We start from the raw sequence: 22,880 nt of genomic DNA, 5'->3' as shown, positions 1-22,880 counted from the left end.
ATTATAAAAGTATCGGGGAGGGGTAGAATATTACAAAACAAGTTATCATTGAGGGTGGCAGAGCGATCTGTAACACGTGTGGGTTTAGAAATAAGCGGAAGAAAGGACGAGGACAGAGGTGTGTGAAGAAAATCACTAGAGATATTATCATGCTCAGACTTCAGCAAATCAATATTGAAATCGCCGAGTAAAAAGCAATCCTTATTTCGGAAAACGTGTAAATTATCCAGATCTGAAAAATAAGTTAAAAAATCATTGACGTTTGAATTAGGAGGTCTGTATATAATGCCTACCATAAAATTTCTACATCCTGGGATAAGAATTTCTATAAACAAAGATTCAACAACATCGTCCATTCTAGAAATATCTTCATGAACAATAGTATCAAAGGAACGTGATATGTACAATGCAACGCCCCCTCCATTCTTATCAGGCCTATTGTTAACAAACAAATTATAACCCTCAATTGCGAAATAATTTTCTGCATTGGAAGCTAACCATGTCTCACTTAATCCGATAACGGATATCGACTGACTTGCATCAGATTCTAATAAAAATTTTGAATCATCAAAACATTTATTCAAACTCCTTATATTCAAATGTAACAAAAAAACGTGTCCTCAGAAAAAAATATGAATCACATCTTTGCGTTGATTCACTGTAATATAATTGCACAACATATTTTGAGTGAAATCTTTACTAAAATCATGAGGCAATTCATTTGCAGCTGTGTTCAGGGTATCGGTAACAAAATCATCGTAAGGGATGGTTCGTGTACTGGTTAATGGGTCAGAGTCTAAGCTTGTGTTCCTAAACAATTCAAAAAAGTCATCTTTCGACACGGAATGAAATGGAGCATTCAGAAAATTAGCCATAATTACAAATACGAGACGAACTTTAAAAGTCTGCGTTATCAACAAAACTAGGATGTCGTGAATAAGTGGACGATACAAGAAAATACCCAGTCGCCAGAATGTGGCAAGACGCTGGAGTAATCTACGAACATGGGTGACGTCAAAATCATGATAAGCAGAAGATCGCTGAATAGACGTAGAACGTGAAACGAGAAAGGGCAGAAAAAGGTAAGAAAGAACACTGAGAAGCATCTACAGAAAAAGACATAGAACACACACAACACAATAACAAGAATAAATCCAGTGTCTCTGTGGGCTTCCGAGACGACAGCAAAAACATACATACACTAAAATTTGAGCCGACATTAGACAAGGACAAAAGTAGCTTGGCTATTACATTCGATCAATTTCCGGATCATCAACAATATACGATAAGTACAGCTCCAAAAAACCCAGGCCAATTACATTCTCGGGCACTTGTGATCAAGATCGTTTATCAGGAATTATTAGATATGAACATTTGATACTTATTTGCCTTTAGATCTTCAGCATCATAATATTCACTCTGATTTACTGAAGATGAATCTTAGATGATGACACATATAAAATTTCCACATAACTGTCTTACTCTACGTTATCTAAAAGCGATATACAAACTTTTCAATTCGCTCATCCGAGAAAGAACATGTGTTAGGACTCTGAATGATGGCCTCCTCCAGGGTGGCTGTAAACTAACTCCACTCTTTTTTAACATATACATGGTGACATGACAATCACTTCATGTAGGAAGTTTGCTCGTGCAGATGATCTTGCCCTTACGTCTCATAGAAGGTCCTTGGATGACATCAGCCGAGTACTAACCGATCTCAAGGCAATAGAGGAGTACTTCACCTTCTGGAGACTTTGCCCCAACCTTTGCAAGATTACCATCCGGCCCAAGCCTTCCATCTTTGTAACCATCTTGCCAACGCTATGTTCAAGGTAGCCTTCTGTGGCAAGCCTTCCAAGCATAGGCTAAGGAAGTCCACCCTCCTTCACTGGCACTCGATTATTCTCCCTCCTTATGCTGGAAGGAAAGGATGGCAAGTGTCACCAGTGCCGTCAACGCATACCCGGACCTTCCAATCACGATAACCGGGGGGGGGGGGCATTTCATGAAGCGTTTTGTCTGACAAATTTGTCAGGATTTTAGTAGCTTCTAACAGTTTGTCAAAAAAAAAAAAAAATCTGACAAAACGCTTCATGAAATAACCCTCTGAATAACCTGCCATCAATGCGTCTGAAATCCCACAAGCCAACATAGATCCCCCCCCCCCACCCCGTCACTTGAAAGCTTTGACCTCAAAACTGGGTGGTGCAGATGCTGGTCTGATGCCATCTCTGACACCACCAAAGTTCTCTACAACACTGTCTCTGGCCTGGCAACAAAGCCAATGGGCTTCAACGGGTGGTGAAGCAGGTCTTCATGTCTTCATCCTGTTTCTATGGCAAATAATCACCCTCTGACACCTGAGGTAGTGCTGAACATAATCAAATGTGGTTGCAATTAAGGCAACTGCAGAACTGATATTTATCTTTAACCTGAGAATCCTGCAAATTTGGGGCTGATGTCGCCTGCTGCCAAATATCCAATTAAAGAGACCTTTGAAGACAATAAAAATGACAGATAAGACTGAATGACCTCATGCTGTCAAAGTGTACGCTATCAACATCTGGGAACTGTGAGAGAACTGAAAGAGGTACCTCATTGCTCCTCGGTTGTACGGTATTGCGTTTGGACAGTATCGTTTATGCCTTCACCAGTTTTTGTTGTTTTAATTCAAGAAGAAAATCAAGCTTGATCGATAATATCAAGGCGGTATTCCTAAATTATATATCAAAGTGATGGAGGTTATGATCCATTTCAGATTCGCCCCCTCCCCCACTCCTTGCCACTAAAAAAACAACAACAAAGTAAAGGGTTTTTAGTTTTGTCATTAATGTCCGATGTGTTTTTGACCACAACCATGTATCTCTGCAGTACTGCATGGCATTTTTCTGTATTTCTTATTTTTCTCGTAATAACGGTTTTAGGGGAATGCATATTAGAAGCTTTGCTTTCTATCTTCCCCTCCATTTTCAACATTATTTGACAAATACCATGCATCTAGGCTTCTTAAAGTAGAAATTCAAAGAGCACGAAACACAAATTTGATAAGAAAATATTGAATTTGAACATCTGTCCTAGGTGTACACAAAATATCGAGAGAAAAGAACAATCCCAACTATAACCCGAAGTGCCCCGATGATTAGTATTACATTTTTATATTCAATGACCTGCATGTACAATATGATGGTATGTGAATTTATGTTAAAAATCGTAACGCCTATGAATATTTAAGGCTCAAAACTCCATTCACAATTCCTAGTAAAAATCCTAATTTATCTAGTAAATTGGGACATTCGCATCACGAAAGAATAAATTTTTGTTAAGAACATCCTTCAGATACATGATCAGCACTAAATCTTAGTAAAAAATGTCTACAGTTGCATGTCAGAAAAAAAAAAAAAACACAACACACCAGCAAATCGGTTTTCTATTTTCACATATATGTATGCCATTCATATTGTGCAGGAAAATAAGAGTGGCGACCATTTTGAATTTTTGCATTTAGAAGAATAAAAATACATGTAGGCCCTCTATATTGTAAGTGGCACCCAACATATTTGTATTGCACATGCAACACTTTAAAACAGCGTAGGTACACGGGACTGGAAATACAGTAAATTTGTTCTATACGCATTTCCATGCATATTTTTTTGCCATTCATATTGTATATGACCATAGGAATGGCGGCCATTTTGAATTAAAAATGAGCTTTAAATACTAAATGAAGCTAAATGAAATGAAAATCCTTTTGCAAATGCAGATGGAGTAACTCTAGGAACAGAAATGTACAAAGTTTGGTGGAAAAATCGGTCATAGAATGCACATTATTGAGATTATCACGGCCAAATTAGCATATCTGGCAGCCATTTTGGATTTTTGCATTTTGCCGAAAATGCTCAAGGTTACGCGAGTGGCATCAATCAGATTTGGAATAAGCACCCTCGAATCGACTAGAAACCATCAAAAAACATTGTATCGAAGAGCTTGCAACCAAAAGGCGCTAAATCCATTCCGGCTACTTTCGAGTAAATTGATGTTTTTTAATTACACATATTACAGCTTGTTTATTCATTAGCTCTATGCTCCTAGTGGAAGAGCCATCACAGTAGGTAACAAAAATGCACATTAAAAAAATCCTGCACACACCATTTATTTTTTATGAATTTTTATATTTCAGATTTTTTCGGATTTAGCGCCTTTTGGAAGAAATCATGGATTTAGCGCCTTTTGGAAGAAATACTTTTGAGTTGTTCAATAACATTGGTATTAGGGAATGTCATTAATGTGCAATCCAGGTAAATACTAGATAACTGCATAAATTTACATCACAGTAGCCACACATACCCACACACACACACACACACACCCACACACACACACACCCACCCAAACACACACCCACATACACATACACACACAATGCACCAAAACACACACACATCAAAATGTGAAATCTTTCCGAGCATGCTGCTTTTAATTTTACTCATAATAGCAGCATACTGTACACCTATTCATTATACATTCCACACATGCAAAATACAACTGCAGCAGCAACAACAACAAATGAAATACTTTGATCTCCTAATGACACTTTGCACTGAATATCATGAAGTCTAAAGAAGGTACAGTGACTCAAGGAAAGTGTGGACTTGCAGAGATTGTGAAATCATGTTGACTGATAGCATTTACTTCAGGTGAAAATAAAATACAGGTTGTCATGCAGAAATCTGACTGCAACAGACATGAAAACAAATCACTATGATAAACCCTCACATTGTATGCTTTACCTATTAATACTAAGAAAGCATCGCAAGGCTTTGCTGGAGGCTTTTTGATTTGGACTAACCAAACATCTGTTAAAAAAAAAAAAATGTCAATTTGCTAAAACTGTAGTACTTATTAAGAAGGCAACAGATGCACATGAAAGCACATCTGTGGACAAAACTCTTTGTTTATACGTTAAGTCAACAGTAATATGGCCTACATCTAGGCATCTGTACTGTGAATCACATTGTCTTTTTTTTTTTGGTCTTCTTACCATGTTCATTTCTAAAAAGTAAAAATGGAGTCATTTACAGCCAAAACAGGAGGTTTACCGCATGAAATGCATACCATCAAGTCCATGGCAGAATATCTCAACTAGTTAAAGTGCCTGCCCTAGGAATCATAATGTCTTGCCATAAGCTCGAGTCAGAGTTCCCTTCATCATTGGTGGCCACTGTTGCTTTATCCTAATTGCCTGAGATGTCCACTGTATTCAATATCAAGGAAGTCATCAAAGCACGGGCCACTAGGTCAGCCCCTCACCCAATTCCTGTCCACCGCCTCAATGCACGCAATATCACCTTGATGTTGTTTTCCAGGGATGTTTTCTCCTCCTCTCAGCTTACGTTCAATGATGTCAAAAACACACAGCCACTCGAAGTACGTTGCACCTACCGGCATACTCAAGAAAGCTTGATTCAGCATTCAATGAGATTAAGACCACTGTGATGGTTCCGTTGTCTGGTTCAGTACGCATGAGCTCAGAAATGAACGATAAGCTCTGTGATTTCTCGCAATCCTCCCGATTCACTGAAGAAATCTTGGCCTTTCATGTACTGCTATGAATGCATCCTGTCACCCTCCTGGTATAAGGCATGGTAAATGTCATTGATGTGCGCTTCTTCTTCTTCTTGCGTATGAGGCAGCGGCAGCTAAATAACGTCCCTCAGTTCTTGTAGCCAAGTTACAGTCTCAGGAGTAGGGTGTGTCAGGTCCATGTTGTCAGGAGGGCGGAGATCAGGGCACTCACTCAAGATGTGTTGAGCAGTCTGTTCTGGTGCACCACACTGGCAGGCTGCTGACGGGCGTAGCCCCCACCGATGCATGGCTGCGTTGAAACGCCCAACTCGGGTTCGAATCCGATTTAATGACACCCACTCCCTCCTTGGGAGGTTTGCTCCTGGGGGACAGATGTATTGGGCGTGACGAGGAGTTGGGCAGGTCGTTGGGTGTCTTGCCAGCTCAGTGACACTTGCTGCTTGCAGATATGCTGTAGGTTGTATGACTTCCAAGGATGATTTGCCATTAACCTGAATTGGGAGAAGAATAAGAGAATTCAATCAAAAGTAATTAATACTGATGGCTTAGAATTCAATCAAAAGTAATTAATACTGATGGCTTAGAATATCTGTCCACGTGTAGCAAACACAACCTCAAACTTCCAATTTTGATACATTTCTCAATAGCTTCTAGACAGCCATAGTGATTTGGAGCAACACTTACTCTACTAAAAGACCAAAAAGAAAGGGACTAGTTTGATTTACAGATTTTTTAACATAATTTTTTAATGTTTAATACAACCATAAAAAACCCACTAATGCAATCATATCAGGATTATAAGATCCATCAGTGAATATTAGACAGGCTTTATCTAATTCTATCATTACCAGGGCAATGCACCTGTGCTGCATAGACCAACTCGAACAGTTAGAAAAGTAGGTAACCAGGTCATTACCATTGCAACACAGCATAAGCAGTACTGTATAGACTGACTTGAATAGTTACACGCTGTAGATCTACAGAAAACTTAACTGAGAAAATGAGTCAAGGTAACTTCATTTATTGATTACAGTTCCTTCAACAGATGATTAGTGACATACTTGTGAAATGGACCCCACCACTGTCTCTCTATCATCAGTACTAAATAATACGGCAGCTTACCTGTTACATCCCCACCATGTGGTGTTTAATATGGTGCTTTCTTGCACAATACAGGGCTAATACTGAGGTATGTGGCCCCACCAAACGACACTTTAATATGCATGATTGATACAGCAACAGGACCAGTTTCCACTGCATACAATGTAGCAATACACTTCATTTGGCATACTCGTGAAGTAGGCCCCACCACTGCGTGTCGGTACTAATACTACAGCGGCTCGCCTGTTTATACTCGTGAATTCAGCCCCACCGTGTGGCGCTCATCGGTACATAAGCACGGCGTTGGGGCTTTCTTCCACAGTATACAGAAAACTTGTGAATGCGGCCCCACCAAACGGTGTTTACGAACAATTGATACAGAGGCGGGGCCGATTTCCACAGCATAGTCCTCCCTTTCTCCGTTTTTTTTTTTTTTCTTTGGTCTTCATGTTTTATTCTTGGAAAGACTCCCTAATGTTCCTCGACTAATTCAACAGCCAATTCAACTATAAGTACAACCCTAACCTAAACTTAAACCCTAACCCTAACCTAACCTTGCTTAATTGCTAAATGCACGAGTGCAAGCACACTGCTGTGGGGCCAATTTCACAATTTTGCCCTTCATTCTATCCTTGGAAAGACTTCCTCATGACCCTTGATCATTCTTACCATAGGTATACAACCCTACGCTAAACTAACGGCATACTTGTTAAATAGGCCCCACCACTGCATGTCAGTATTGGTTCACAGCAGCTCGCCTGTTTATACACATGCAGCCCTGTTGCTGTAAGTCCACCCTATGTTAGTAACGTTAGTAGTAATTTACCTTGCTTGGCATTGCATCGCCGAAAAGTACCCTGTTTATACACACACAGCCCTGTTGCTGTAAGTCCACCCTATACGTTAGTAGTAGGCCTACTGGTAATTTACCTTGCTTGGTATTGCATCATCGAAAAGTACCGGTAAATTTACCCTGTTTATACACATGCAGCCCTGTTGCTAATTGCTGTAAGTCCACCCTATAATATCAGGTAATAGCTACTAGTAAACTTAGGCCTATGTTAGCTGGTTAGTAGTACAATTTACCTTGCTTGGTATTGCATCGTCGAGCAGAACCCGTATATCAAAAGGTTTAATTTACTAAAACATATTATATAGTACTAACATTTAATAGAGCTCTAACGTTAGAGCTCTACACTACATCCTTGTACAGGTAAACATTTAGCTGGTAGCCAACACGTAAAATACATAATTTACATTGATGCACGACGAGCCCTGTTTGTGGTGCCGGTGCATGGTGGGGCCGATTTCACAATTTTCCCCAGCAGATTATTGATCCCATTGAATGATTAATTATAAAATTTGTAATAAAACCCAAATTTGACATTCTACGTTGCTCATAAATCAACTCAACATGTTCAAAGTAGAGTATGATGCCCATCTCGGTCCCAACACCAAGATGCACATATGGGACTGACTTAATCTGGGCGTCGTACAGATAAGTAAACTCACCTTTCACAGCTGTATTTCCACTGCTTAGCCTTGCATTTCTTCAACACTGCTTCATTTTTCCACTTTTCGTACCACTTTTTAGATCACCGGCAGTCTTGGGTCTTTCATCCATTATGAAACTGTCATGTACTTTCGACTGATAGCCATGGTTCTGTACAGCACTACAGACAACAGTGGTAGTGATCCATGACCGTGAAGAATTGCCATTGAACTATGTAGTGCAGTATCGCTGCATGTAATAGTACGTGTTGCATGTTCTCATTGGTCAGAGCACCCCTAGCTGGCGTGCTCTGACCAATCAGAGACCGGAATAGAGAAATTGGATATAGCGCCTTTTGGTTGAAAGCAAAAATGGATTTAGCGCCTTTTGGTTGAAAGCGTGAATTTCATGTTTGATTTTTTCATATTTCCTCAAACAATTTTGATTGAATTTTTAGTGCCTTATATGCACATGACAAAGATCTGTTCGAATCATGCGAAAGATGGAGTTCGATAAAAATTGGATTTAGCGCCTTTTGGAAGCAAGCTCTTCCAAAAAAAAAACAAGGTTGGGTGCCTTCTAGCCTGGACTACTTCCTTTCCTGTCCTTTGTTCTTCGTAGACTTGTATTGTTATCGTCTTCTCTCTTTTCGGTATATACTGTCTCGCGTCTTTATGTTTGTGGATAATTGAATGTGTGTACGAGTGTGTTGTCCTTGTCATATTTTCCCGGTACAGGCGGTTCAATGAATAGTGTCCGGGCATTAGCATTGATACTTTATTTTTTTTTTCCCGACCTGCGTATCTTAAAATAACTATATTATATGTATATTACTGCAGATGATTTATACAATAGTTATAAAGAATCTTGAATTATACATTGTTTATTCATTAATTATCTAGCGATCCACGTCCCACAAGCTTTGCTTTTTAGTGGATCACTATTTTCCATAATCGAATTTATTTTCCGCATGCCCACGAAGTATATATGCATTGTTTCTCCTAATTATTGTTGTTGTTATATAACTTATCTTGTATATTACATGGATCTTCTGCAAATGTTTGAACAATATCATTTCATGACATGTATACTTTGTACTATGTTCTGATTTTCGTTGATTGGAAATAAACTATGACTGAATTGAATGTGTGTGTATACACATTCACTAGCACATGCATTTGCACGTACACAATAATGCACAGACATGTACAATGATTATTATACTCTTGAGTTCATAACCTCAGTTGATTTAAGACAGATATTTCAGTTACTTCAAATATTTCGATGTCATAACAAGTGAAAATGGGTAGACAAAGAAATACAACGACTGAATTACAAAAGAGAAAAAGAAACAAAGAAACTCAAATGAATGGGGGTTTGAATGTCCTTGTTACAAATTCCGGGACAGTTTTACCTTCTAATAGCAAATAAGCTTCCATAGAGTAATTCCACAGAAGAGTGGTATACAGAATATCAACAGACATTTTGTAGAAACAGAGAATTTCAAGGAACACATAATGCAGTCAGTGTAGTATATGAGTTGGTTTGATTGGGGGGGGGGGGGGGGGAGGGTAGGTATCTTCACCGGTTTAATCCGGTAGGCAGGAAATAAAGAATGATGCATGCCTTAAATTCTCTGTGTTGTAAACCGGACAAACACCGGAAGTATACTAATCACTTTAACAGGAGTTATAAGTTATTATTCTCTTGTCGAAAATTTTGATTGAGGGAAATGAAACCGGAGATTAAAGGAAGCTACTGTTCGTATGATCTACAAACCTCAGGGATAATTTATTGTAACATATGGATACCACATAAAGTTTTCCACTGAATGCAACGGATATAGCCGTGTCAATCCCAAGTGTGTATGCAATTTACTAGTAGTTGATACACACACTCCAACACACACACACACACACACACACACACACACACGGATTCTCTAGTAATACTACACTAATATCACCTACTGTATGTATTCAAGAAAAGTTATTGATAGTATACAACATAGTTAGCATTGAATGAAGCGAACGTGACGCTTTATAAAGTTATACGTGTATAACAATTATCAACTCCCTCTGCATGTTTATGCACACTGAGTTGCGCGTTCGAGAAACATGAACTTGCACGTACTTTTGAACTCATATTAATGAATCGCTCCGGAGTTCCACTAATCACCACGGCAAAACGATCGACGTAACGAACATGGGCTCAAAGGCATCCAAACATTCCAAGTGGCCAAAAGATGAAGTACCGTCGACTGCTGAAGAGCGATGCTGCCAGAAAGAGCCTGGTGAAAATGTGAGTGCATATCATGGGCGTAAATCCCGGGGGGGGGGGGGGATGGGGGGATATATCCCCCCTGAAATAGAGGAGGGGGGATGGCCTGTACAATCACCCCCCCCCCCCTGAAATTGGAGAAAAAAAATGGAGGAAGCAAAAATGTGATTGTATCAATTTTGGCATATTGCATGACGTTCGTACGCCCGCCTTCAGACAGTTAACAGAGCTGAACAGTATTCTATCTTGTAGGATAATGTATACATAATTTTCTCAAAGCGCTCGCTCGCTTCGCTCGCTCGCGAAGAAAGTAACATCGATAAAAGGTATGGTCCAGACGTTGACAACGTCAAATAGCATAGGATTACATGTAAACTGGTATGCTATGAAGCGAGCAACTCGGGACCATTCTGCAAATTATGTACGAAAACAAACAAACAATAACAAAAACTATACCGCGATAATTTTAACCCCCCCACCCCACCTCCATTTCATGAATCATTCCTGAAACGATGATGACTCTGATACATCTATGGGCATACCCAGGGATGATGATCAGGGGCGTCGAATCTATCTCGGGGGGGGGGGGGGGCATTGGCCCAGCCCCTACGGAAATGTTGGGGCAGACAAATCATTTGTCCCCCAAGCAATTCCCGAGATGAGGACAAATCTCGAACTTTCTTTATGGAAAATTGTACATCTACCGCCAGAATTATGCACCGGATCGCTGAATTGCAATCATAAATATGCAAAAGCTCCGCTACTGTGTCCCTTTCGATAGACTTTGTACACTTTTGAGATTGACGTTTTATTTCCTTATATCATTTTATCAAAGAGTGTGCAGCAGATCTTTCACTTACAAAAGCTCCCTCACATTATGCAAAGGCGTCGATGGAGGGGGATGGTTCCCCCATAAAAGCTATAAACGGCAGTTTTTAGAATGTAATGTCAAAATTTTCAAGCTCGCTCGCTCCGCTCGCTCGCTTTTAATCATCATACCATTCGTATGATGTTGCTGCCGGGTAATTGCCAGCAGTTGCGCCCGGTGCGCCCCCACCCCCTTAATTTCCGAAGCGAAAAAATATAGCTAAACGGCCGTTTTTGGACTGTACAATGTCAAAATTTTCAAGCTCGCTTGCTTCGCTCGCTCACATTTAATCATCATGCCATTCTCCTGATGTTGCTGCCGGGTAATTGCCAGCAGTTGCGCCCGGTGCGCGCCCCCCCCCTTAATTTCCAAAGCGAAAGAATGTAGTTACAAACGGCAGTTTTAGGACTGTAAAATTTTCAAGCTAGCTCGCTCTCCTGATGTTGCTGCCAGTAATTACCAGCAGTTGCGCCTGGTGCGCCCCTATCACTTCATTTCCGAAGCGAAAAAAGTACAGCTACAAACGGCAGTTTTTGGACTGTAAAATGTCAAAATTTTTCAAGCTCGCTCGCTTCGCTCGCTCGCATTTAATCGTTTTGTCATTCTCCTGATGTTGCTGCCAGTAATTGCCAGCAATTGCGCCCGGTGCGCCCCCCCCCCCATTAATTTCCAAAGCAAAAAGAAAAAAAAAAAAAAAATATATATATATATATATATATATATATATAGCTACAAACAGCCGTTTTGGGACTGTACACTGTCAACATTTTCAAGCTCGCTCGCTTCGCTCACTCGCATTTAATCGTTATGCTATTCTCCTGATGCTGCTGCTGCCAGTAATTGCCAGCAGCTGCGCCCGGTGCGCCACCTTAATTTCCTAAGCGAAGAAATGAAGGGTTTGTTTGCAAAAACCGATAAGTCCATTTTTGAAGATTTTGAAGTATGATCTCTGTCATAAAGTACAAAATGATACCTTTTAAATGATATATTGGTCACTACATATAAAGGTATATTTTTGAAGTTATGGTCAAAGGAAGCAAACATTTTCTTATTATTCTCCTTATTTTTCTTGACCTTTAATCGCAAATATCTCCATTTGGCAAATATGGACTTATCGGTTTTTGCAAACAAACTCTTCAAATATAGCTACAAACGGCTGTTTTTGGACTGTACAATGTCAAAATTCATGATCGCGTTCATGATATTCAGTGTAAGAATAATACAAGAAGTTTATCTAAATGATACCATTTTATAGGCATAATTGTTCAATAATAATCTACATAAAAAACCCTCCCACAGTGAAATACTGAAAGCTGAAATACCACGATGTAGTCATTCAATTATTTATGAATATTTCTTTTTCTTACTTGTTTTTTGATAGGAAAAAAAAAATTCACCAAAAGTGTGTACCAGATCGCTGAATTTCAGGTCTGAAAATGCCAGATTTTCCTCGTGTTGGAGGGGGGTACACCCCTCCCACACCCTCCCCCCGATAGGCCGCTCCGCTCCCTCGCACAGATATTCAAACCCCAAGTCCCTCCCCCACCCCCATCAATAAAACGGAACGATGCCGCTGGGATGATCGCTTTATTGAGGCAAGCTCCCCCCCCCCCCCCCAAGGGCTGCGCCGGTCCGGTTATGGGCTTGTAATTGTGATGATGGTGACTATCGCCAATCATTTCCCCCCCCCCCCCCCCACTCCTCAGTACGGATTTACGCCGTTGGTGCATATTCACTGTGCTATAAATTTCTAAAAACTAAAATTTAGGTTGTGATATGACGACAGATTCATGTAGAGAGGAACCAATGCGATAGAGGTGCACCGTACAGATGCACTCACTCTAAACTCACTATATTTACAGGCTTGTTAGCCTTATGAATTACGTCGCATTTCCCCTTGGTATCTTGAGAGTAATCAGTTCATTATAATGAACAGATTTTATTCTAATAATGACCAAGTATCTTCTATAGACAGAAATTTAGACAGAAAGTGATTGCAAAATCTCTCGTATAATTGATGAAAGAAATAACGGCGATTAAATTTCGGTTGAATTACAGACTTTTTGAATTTGAATTCTTTTCTTTTTCTGGAATGTATCACTACTGTGTTAAAAGTGTGTATCAAAAATATTGCAAACAACCTGGGTCCCAACAATTATTATTGCACTACTAAACTTCAGCTCTCTGTTAACTGTTCTTGTGATTGATTGTGAACGTTCGCTAACTCCGCATTATCAGTACAATATTCCGTGAATTTCTATTACAAATTAGAAATCACAGTCTATCGAGTGTGACTTGCATTTAAAAACAAATCACTTGATCTATAGATCTGTATAAGCCGATTTAAATTATCCAGGTTCTTGTGTGAGCGTGTGTGTATGTATGTGTGAGCATTTAACCACTACTTACAATTTCGGAAATTTTGTAAATATGGTGGTCATGATCACGTTTGCAACGTTGATCAGTGAGTGATTTTATACGATACGGCGCCTATCAACTGTGGGATGTGTACGGGTGGATTAAGCAGGATAAACACTGATATTATGACTAATCGAAAGTTGACTTTGTATGTAAATGAAAACACAAAATGTCTACGAAAACATCAGAAATAACATCTACATCAACAACAGAACTCACAATCTGTAATTCGCATCATTTCGGTTCGAATTTTATTTTCATTCTTCTTATCTACAAAACATGATATATACCGCATTTACTCACGGTGTCCTATATCTACCTTTCAATCGAATGGCCCGGGTTCGGGCAGGAATTAGAATCAAAAGAGTTTTAAGCCCCTTTTACACTTTCACGGATTGCATCGCGTACTAGTATCACACATCACAGATCGTCATTCCATGATTATCCGTGTTGTTTCCGGCATGACCATGACGACACCGGGAAGTCATCCGGCATGCTCGTGGAAAAAAAAAAAATAAGCTTGCTTAATTTTTCACCCCGGAGTTCACGGATAAAAATCGATCCGCATTCTTTCTTGAAGACACCGTGCACTCCGTGTAACATCCGTATTCATTCTGAAACATTCCGTTAACACATCGGGACTGAATTTCCGTGTATTTTGCCAGTACGAGCTCATAAAGTTCTTGAAATTTGCTCACAGGCTTCCCCCATCAATTCAGTCATCAACTTCTCATACTGACCGTAAAGTGGTTCCCTGAGAAGCCAAGCTTTGATCCTCACATTCCATCTCCTCGCTGTTTTCCTGTGTTTTAATTGTTGTTGTTGTTGTTGTTGTTTGTTTGTTTTTTAATGCCACGATGTTGTTGCAAAATGAAAACTTCTACATTAAAGATTTACCTTTATGGTGTCGACAAGAGAAGAATGTGCTGTAGATTTTCCGGTGTGCTTGCCATACTTAGCTTTGAAGACATATCCTCCGAGAAGGATAAATTTTCAAATGAGCCTCTACAAACCCAAGTCATCTGTCAACAGTTGCCTCCTTGCTCTAACTCGATGTCCGTGATAGCTACAGTATATACGTATCCCTTTTCGGCGTGGTCCGCGTTGCTACCTTGACTGTCCGTGTAGACACCGTACAAATGTCTTGTCCGTGTATAGGTTCCTTAGTCCGTGTAGACACAATCGTATCTACACCGGTATTGCGAGGGAAATGGTTACACGCCGGATCACGTACCACGAAATATCCGTAATGATGGCTACAATGGTTTTACAGTCTTCTCTATAGTCATGCTTTTATGTAGAAACAGACAATCAGATCCTTGGATAGGACATAAAACATAAAATGGAGGTCTCGCGTATGAGAGAGTCACAACCCTTGCACAACCCTTGCACAACCCTTGCACGTAGGCCTATTAAATCCCGCTTCATTCACCCATCACAAAGAGCAGCTAGGATGCATAACCCGGTGAGCTGCACTTCACCGGGTCATGCACCTGTTCCGTCCTAAGTTCTCGTAACAGGACCCCATATGGAAGACCAGGTAGTGCAGCTAAATATGGGCTATCCAGCCATCTTTTCAGATCTAAAATGAAAACAAACGAATAATAATGGAGTCAAGATTTATATGACAAGACGACAACGGAAGAGAGAAGTAAACACAACGAAGACATCCACCTTTATCCCCGGTCACACAGCGCTTTACGGCTTAACCACGGCCAAAACCCGTCTAAAAATGGTCTCCCGTGAAGGAGACGATGTTGTTCGCGTTGATGTCGAGTTTAAGACGAGCTACGGTCGATTTATAGACGTGGCAGGACGCGGGGAAAAATCGGAACAGCGTCGGACGCGGTAAAAAGTTTTGAACTGCTCAAAATTTTACTCCGCGGACAACCACGTGGTAAAGACGTGCAACACACGTGAAACACATGTGATAATCCGTGTTCCGGCAGTGATAAAACTTGGGGAGACGCGGTAAGACGCGACAATTAGGGAGCTTTAAACTTTGACGCGCGGACGTTTGAGCCGACGCTTACGCTGAACGTTCTCCTCTCCCTGCGTCGTGTGGAAAAGTAGCTTTAGATTACGCTGGGACGCAACGTATAAAAAACAAAATTGCGCCCCCATATGATCAGTGCATGAAGAAGCTCTCTACGTCGCAAACTGTGCGGACGTGAAAATAGCCCAGTACGCGTAGTGAAAAATTCAGGCGACGCAAGCTAAAAACAGATTGACTTTACGCGCGCTACTGCGTACGCTCAGAACATGTTTTTTTCCTTCGAACGTCCGCGGGTCTAAAATCTAAAGCTCCCTATTTAGCGGGCAGAGCACGGTCATCTGACGCGTGTTACGCGTTGGTATCACTGGAAATAGCGTGTGTTTAGCGGCTTATCACTGACAAATTGATTTTTCCGCGTACATACACGTGGCTGGACGTGGTTAGCCGTGCTTAGGCAGTATTTCAGCAGTGGAACAGCCGCCAACGGCCATACCCCATACAAAGCACGGCCAAACCAAAATTGACCAAAAAATTACCACTTACGACCACGTCCACCAGATTTTCATAACTTTTTGTACGTGATTTAGACGTGGAGTGCTGTGTGACAGGGGTATTTAGAAGTATTATCGAGATATAGTTGAGCATCGTGAAAGTGAAAAGGGGAAAAAATAGAGGTTTTGCAACAATGACTTGAAGAGAAATAAAGCTGGACAAAAGCGGTCATAGCTGCACTCATCGGTGTCGGCACTCGGGTAGTTATAGCAATAACATTATGTTCAAATTTATTTAAATTTCCATCAAATAAACAGAGAAAATTAAATACAATGTATAAGCAGAATATATTTGTGACAATTGCAAAAACGTAAATTAACAAATTAGGGGGTCTTTATGACATAATGAGAACCAAACTGAAACCCCCCCCATAATTATATATATTTCTTAGATATATACATATGCATGGTACAAATTAAACAAGGACAATGAGGGATGGGAATGGAAATGGACATGAGGCAATGTAGAGCTCATATAAGTGAATAATAAGGGGAAAATCAATCTCTTTGATTTTTCTTTTACCTGTTTACGTATAAATTTTTCTTGAAAGTGTAATATTTGTGTTTAAAGACTGACGTATTTCGCAATCAATTCACACTGAATTGTTCCATTAATAAGTACAACACTAGGAACGTTCTAAATATTCACACACCATTTAACTGGAATACAAAAATTAAATCTTCTATATTCTACAATGGCCCTATTCTTTGGAATACCCTTCTCCCATCAATCAAGAGCAACAATATCTCAAGTCGATTCAATTTGTCAAAAGGCTTTGTAAACTATTTTTGGATGAAATGTACCTGAATTTATATGTATAAGTATGCAATATCGCTTCCTCTGCCTCTTTTCTTTATCCTTTTATTGTTTCTTCCGCATTTATTTCATCATTTGAATTTGTTTAATTATTCCTCCGTTGAAATGTAATAAGGGTTGTTTGAAGGGGATCATTTCTAGCAATTTTCGTGTGTGCTTTCTACGATCCCTCCATTTAAAATGTAAATACAGTGGTATCAAGACAATTGTATTTGGAATTTTGTAAATGTTCTCATGTTTTGAAATGGAAATGAACGAATGAGTGATTGAATGAACGAATGAAGTGAATATGTTGAAGGAAAATAAGTTATTCTGAAATCGTTAATCAGGGAGTTCCACAACCTTGGGTCACCGTGAATAGATATAACAAAATATAACAAGAGAGTTCAACCCCAGCGCGTCAGTTTGCGAATGTTGTTATTATGGGGTCATCCCACTAGACCGACACCCACAAGTCATACAGCCCACGAGTTTGTGATTGAAAACAGGTCCTTGAGTCATACTGCTCACGAGTCATACAGCCCATTAGTTCGAAACTAGGCAAATGAAGCCCATGGCCCAAATTCACGAAGGTGGTACAATTGAAACCATGGTTTAAACCATGAACAATTTGTATGGAGCGACAAATGTTGCATAGCCTATTTCGTCGGCGAAATGTTGTCATTTCGTTAACTATACGATCCCTTTAAGGATCAATTCCTGCACCTTTCTCAATTCCTTCCTAAATGACCATTTGAAGGTTAGTCTGAAAAGAAAAGGTAAAATCTAATTCAAGATTCAAGATTTAAGATTCAACTTTATTTTCACTTCCATCAAATAAACAAAGAAATTATATACATTGCATATTTACAGGATATTTGTAATACTTGCAGAACGTAATTTGGCAAGGTACATATGAAAATGAGAAGTACATTTGTAGATGCAATTACGTCTTTGTTAATATATACATAAAGCGTATAATACAAGTCAACTAAGGATGAGGATGGAAGTGGAGGGTCCCACTAAGAAGCAGAGCTTGTACGATATGGGACCCTCAGAAAATACACAAGACAGCAATATAAAACAAAATAAAACGAACCGATGTCAACTGACATCAAGATGATTGGGAAGGGAAAAAGAAAGAAAAGGAAAAAAAAAAAGAAAAAAAGGGGGGGGGGAAAGGGGGAAAAACTACAGCACATGCCATCGTGGACGCAAGCAATCTAGATTCCATAATGTAAAATAAGTGATGAAATACAAGCTGGATTGAATGTAATGCAAAACATTTTTTTATACGTAATTATGTTGGTAAGAATGCAGAAGAAGAGAGAATAAACACATCGTTATATTTAGAACACAGACAGGAACATAATTAGAAGGAGGACTTATGTAAAAAAGAATGATGACTTGACTGAGATGATAAAGGGAAACTAACTCAGTTGGATGTTGTAAGATTTCAATAAAAATGATTCTAATTTATTCTTGAAGGAGTTCAGAGATTGAGCTGTTGTAATATTGTTGTGAAGTGAATTCCAATACTTTGGCCCATCGTAGATGAATGTGTTTTGCGCCAACAAAGTTCTCAGAAATGGCAAATGGAAGTCATTTGATCACCGTGTTGGATAATTGTGAACGGATTGATTTCTTTGAAACATTGTTTCAAATATGTTTGGAAGATTATTTTTGTTATAATTATACATAAATTGTCCTAGATTAAACAAACACAAATCATTAATTTTCAATATTTTTATGCTCATGAAATAGTGGGTCAGTATGGGACAAAAATGCAGTATGACATATGACACGGAGTGATTTCTTTTGCAATATAAGTAATTGTCCCCGCCGAACGAGTTCGAGCAGGGGACTATGAAACGGGCTCCGTACGTGTGTGTGTCCGTGTGTCCGTCCGTCTGTCTGTCCGTCCGTCCGTCTGTCTGTCTGTCTGTGCGTCCGTGTGTGATCAAAATGTTCAATTTGCTACTTCTCTGTCATTTATGAGCCAATTTTGATTCTGTTTGCTTTATATGATAGCACTACATGGGAGCTTTGAAACTTCTACATAGAATTTCAGTTGTGACCTTTGACCTTGACCTTTGACCTATATTGTACATTTTGCTTCAAAATGCTGCTCCTTCGCCATTTCTAACCCGATTTCGATTCCGTTTGCTTTATGTGATGGCACTAGGTGAGGGCTTCAAAACTTCTACACAGAATTTTGACCTTTGACTTCTTTGACTTTTGACCTTGATTTTTGACCTATATTGTACATTGGCTACAAAATGCTACTCCTTCGCCATTTCTAACCCGATTTCGATTCCGTTTGCTTTATGTGATGGCACTAGGTGAGGGCTTCAAAACTTCTACACAGAATTTTGACCTTTGACTTCTTTGACCTTTGACCTTGATTTTTGACCTATATTGTACATTTTGCTACAAAATGCTACTCCTTCGCCATTTCTAACCCGATTTCGATTCCGTGTGCTTTATGTGATGTTACTAGGTGAGGGCTTCAAAACTTCTACACAGAATTTTGACCTTTGACTTCTTTGACCTTTGACCTTGATTTTTGACCTGCCTTGTACATTTTGCTACAAAATGCTACTCCTTTGCCATTTCTAACCCAATTTCATTTCCGTTTGCTTTATGTGATGGCACTACAGTCTGTAGGTGAGGGCTTCAAAACTTCTACACAGAATTTTGACCCTGGACTTCTTTGACCTTTGACCTCGATTTTTGACCTATATTGTACATTGGCTACAAAATGCTCCTCCTTTGCCATTTCTAACTCGATTTCGATTCCGTTTTCTTTATGTGATGGCACTAGGTGAGGGCTTCAAAACTTCTGCACAAAATTTTGGCCTTTGACTTCTTTGACCTTTGACCTTGATTTTTGACCTATATTGTAAATTGGCTACAAAATGCTATTCCTTCGCCATTTCTATCAAAACCCGATTTCGATTCCGTTTGCTTTTTGTGATGGCACTAGGTGAGGGCTTCAAAACTTCTACACATAATTATTGACCTTTGACTTCTTTGACCTTTGACCTTGATTTTTTACCGATATTGTACATTTTGCTACTAAATGCTACTTCCGGCGGGGACATATTTTACGCACCGCGTAATTTCTACTTTTCCTTGTTTATCTAAAAATGTTTTATATATATTTCCCCACGCGAGAATACCGTAATTTAAATATGGCAATATTAAGGATGAATATATTACAAGCAGGGACGACAAAGGAAAACAAAACTTAAGCTTATTAATTATACCAATATTACGTGAAATAATTTTACATATACTGTCAATATGAAATTTCCATGAAAGCTTATTGTCAACTGTTATTCCAAGAAATTTTACATGGGGAAACATTTTCGAGTGGAGTACCATCTAAAACAATATCAACAGGTAATGCCTCAGTAGAATTACTAAAGAGCATATATTTTGTTTTTTGAAGATTAAGAGATAGCTTATTTGCTTTTATCCACTGGGCAACATTTTCTACTTCTGAATTTATTGTATTAACAAGGGTAAGAAGATTATTGTGTGAAAAAAATAGATTTGAGTCATCTGCAAAGAGAATAAAAGAAAGAACATCTGATGATCTACAAAAATCATTTATGTAAACATAAACAACAGTGGACCTAATAAACTTCCCTGTGGCACCCCACATTTAATATCTAATATTTGTGAATTACAACCATTTAGAGAGACATATTGTTTCCTGTTGATGAGGTAGCTCCTGAACCACTCCAAGGCCTTCCCGCGCACTCCATAATGATGTAATTTGTTATTGAAAGTGAAATATCATGATTGATGGAGTCGAAGGCCTTGGAGAAGTCCAGGAACAAACCTATCAGATGGGAAGATTTATTGATAGCATGTGCCACTTTTTCTATAAAACTCAATAATGCATGTGTAGTGCTATATTTCTCCCTAAATCCACACTGAAAATTCGAAAAAATATTATTGAATTTAAAGAAATTAATAGTTCTTTTATAAATAATATTTTCAAGAATTTTTGACAGTGCACTTAGCGAAGAAATTGGTCGCTAATCATTTACGTCTAATTTGTCACCTTTTTTAAACACAGGGATGACTTTTGCTGTTTTCATACTTTCGGGGAAGGTGCCGTTAAAAAGGGATAGATTAAATATATGAGCTAAAGGATCCGGAATTGACGATATTACCCCCTTTAAAAGAAAATTGCTGATGTCATAGTGTCCAGCACTTTTTTGGAACTAAAATCAGAGACAATATTAATTATCTCCTGAGTGTATGTTGGATTAAAAAATATTGAACTAGAACAGCAGTGGAAATTTGATCTAATCGGATTATTGAACTTATGTACAATTGTGAAGTTTTGCTTATTTTCACAAAACAGTTCTAGAACAGTCTAGATGAGTATGCAAATGTGTGATCTGATGATGTCATCGCCTCACAACTTGCCATAATAGTTTGTATACCGATAATTTTACAATTCTAAACTTTGTTGATGCTGTTGTTGGTGATGTTAAAAGGCAGTATGCCCCAGTTGCCAATCTCAAATCCGGATCATTAAATCACTATATTTAAGTCATCCAGGCAAGAATAACTTTATGTTTCACATTCTTATAGCAGAAAAAAAAAATACGTTTAAATCAGTTAATTTTTTGGACGCCATCAAAGTAAAATTGTGACGTCTTTTTTGCCAGTTTTTGAATTCTTATCACAGCGTTCTATTGCTCTCTTCGTCTATCACTTTTCTTGTTCTTTTTTCGGTTATAGTTTCTTTTCCTTTTTCTATGGAAGCTTTTCATTCGCACGTAAAAGACGAGATTATTCTTCGTTCCCCTAGTCGACGTTTTCGGGACTGGAAAGACGAGAATGTGAGATCTAGAGATCTCGTCTTTTCGACACTTCGGGTCCGACAAGGCGAGGAAGCGTGATGTGAAATCTTGGGTGCACGTCACGAGACCGACACCCATGAGTCATGCAGCCCACGACTCATACAGCTCAAAAGTCATACAGCCCATGAGTTATACAGCTCACGAGTCATACAGCCCATTAGTTCGACACTAAGTTTACAAGGCCCACGAGACCGACACATTAAGGCCCGTGTTGTATCTGTCGAACTCGTGGGCTGTCTTTACCTGGTGTCGAACTCATGGGCTGTATGACTCGTGAGCTCTATGACTCATCATTACTCATTGACCTTTTTTCGATGTTGAACTCGTGGGTGTCGGTCTAGTGGGATGACCCCGAAGTCTTGTCTTCTCGACTTCTTGGGCCCGAGAATGCAGGAAGACGAAACGCATTGTCATGTCTCTCCTTTACAGTATCGACCTATTCGGGCCCGAGAGGGCTAGAAATTATTTTTGTTTTTTTCAGGTGGCATTCGAAAGCATATGTATCTTTCCCTCAATCGTTCTGTCTTGTTTCTACATAGAAAGCTCCCGAGCTACCCGAGAAAAGAAGTCGCCTCTTTGTCCAGTATGAGGAAGGAAACCCCAGAGTGTATGCAGATTTTGGGGCCACACTTTTGACCAAGAACCAACGTCATCGTTTGGTGGGTGTGGACCCCTCGGGAGTAGCACACAGCATCGGATTGCGGTGAGTTTCCTTTTGAAAATAAGATGACAACTTTACTGCATATTACATGATAGAATCAGTTTCCTGTACATATAGAAAATAAATCATTTGTTGGATTTAAGATGAGTGTTTAGGTGTTAGACTGAAATGGTGTAAGTTTATGAGACATATTTGATGGATAAAGATACTGTATGTATTATGTGAATATTTAATATCATTTTATG

The sequence above is a fragment of the Diadema setosum genome, chromosome 15 (genome assembly GCF_964275005.1).
Source record: "Diadema setosum chromosome 15, eeDiaSeto1, whole genome shotgun sequence".
NCBI classification, from domain to species: Eukaryota; Metazoa; Echinodermata; class Echinoidea; order Diadematoida; family Diadematidae; genus Diadema; species Diadema setosum.
This window is presented reverse-complemented; position numbering follows the sequence as displayed.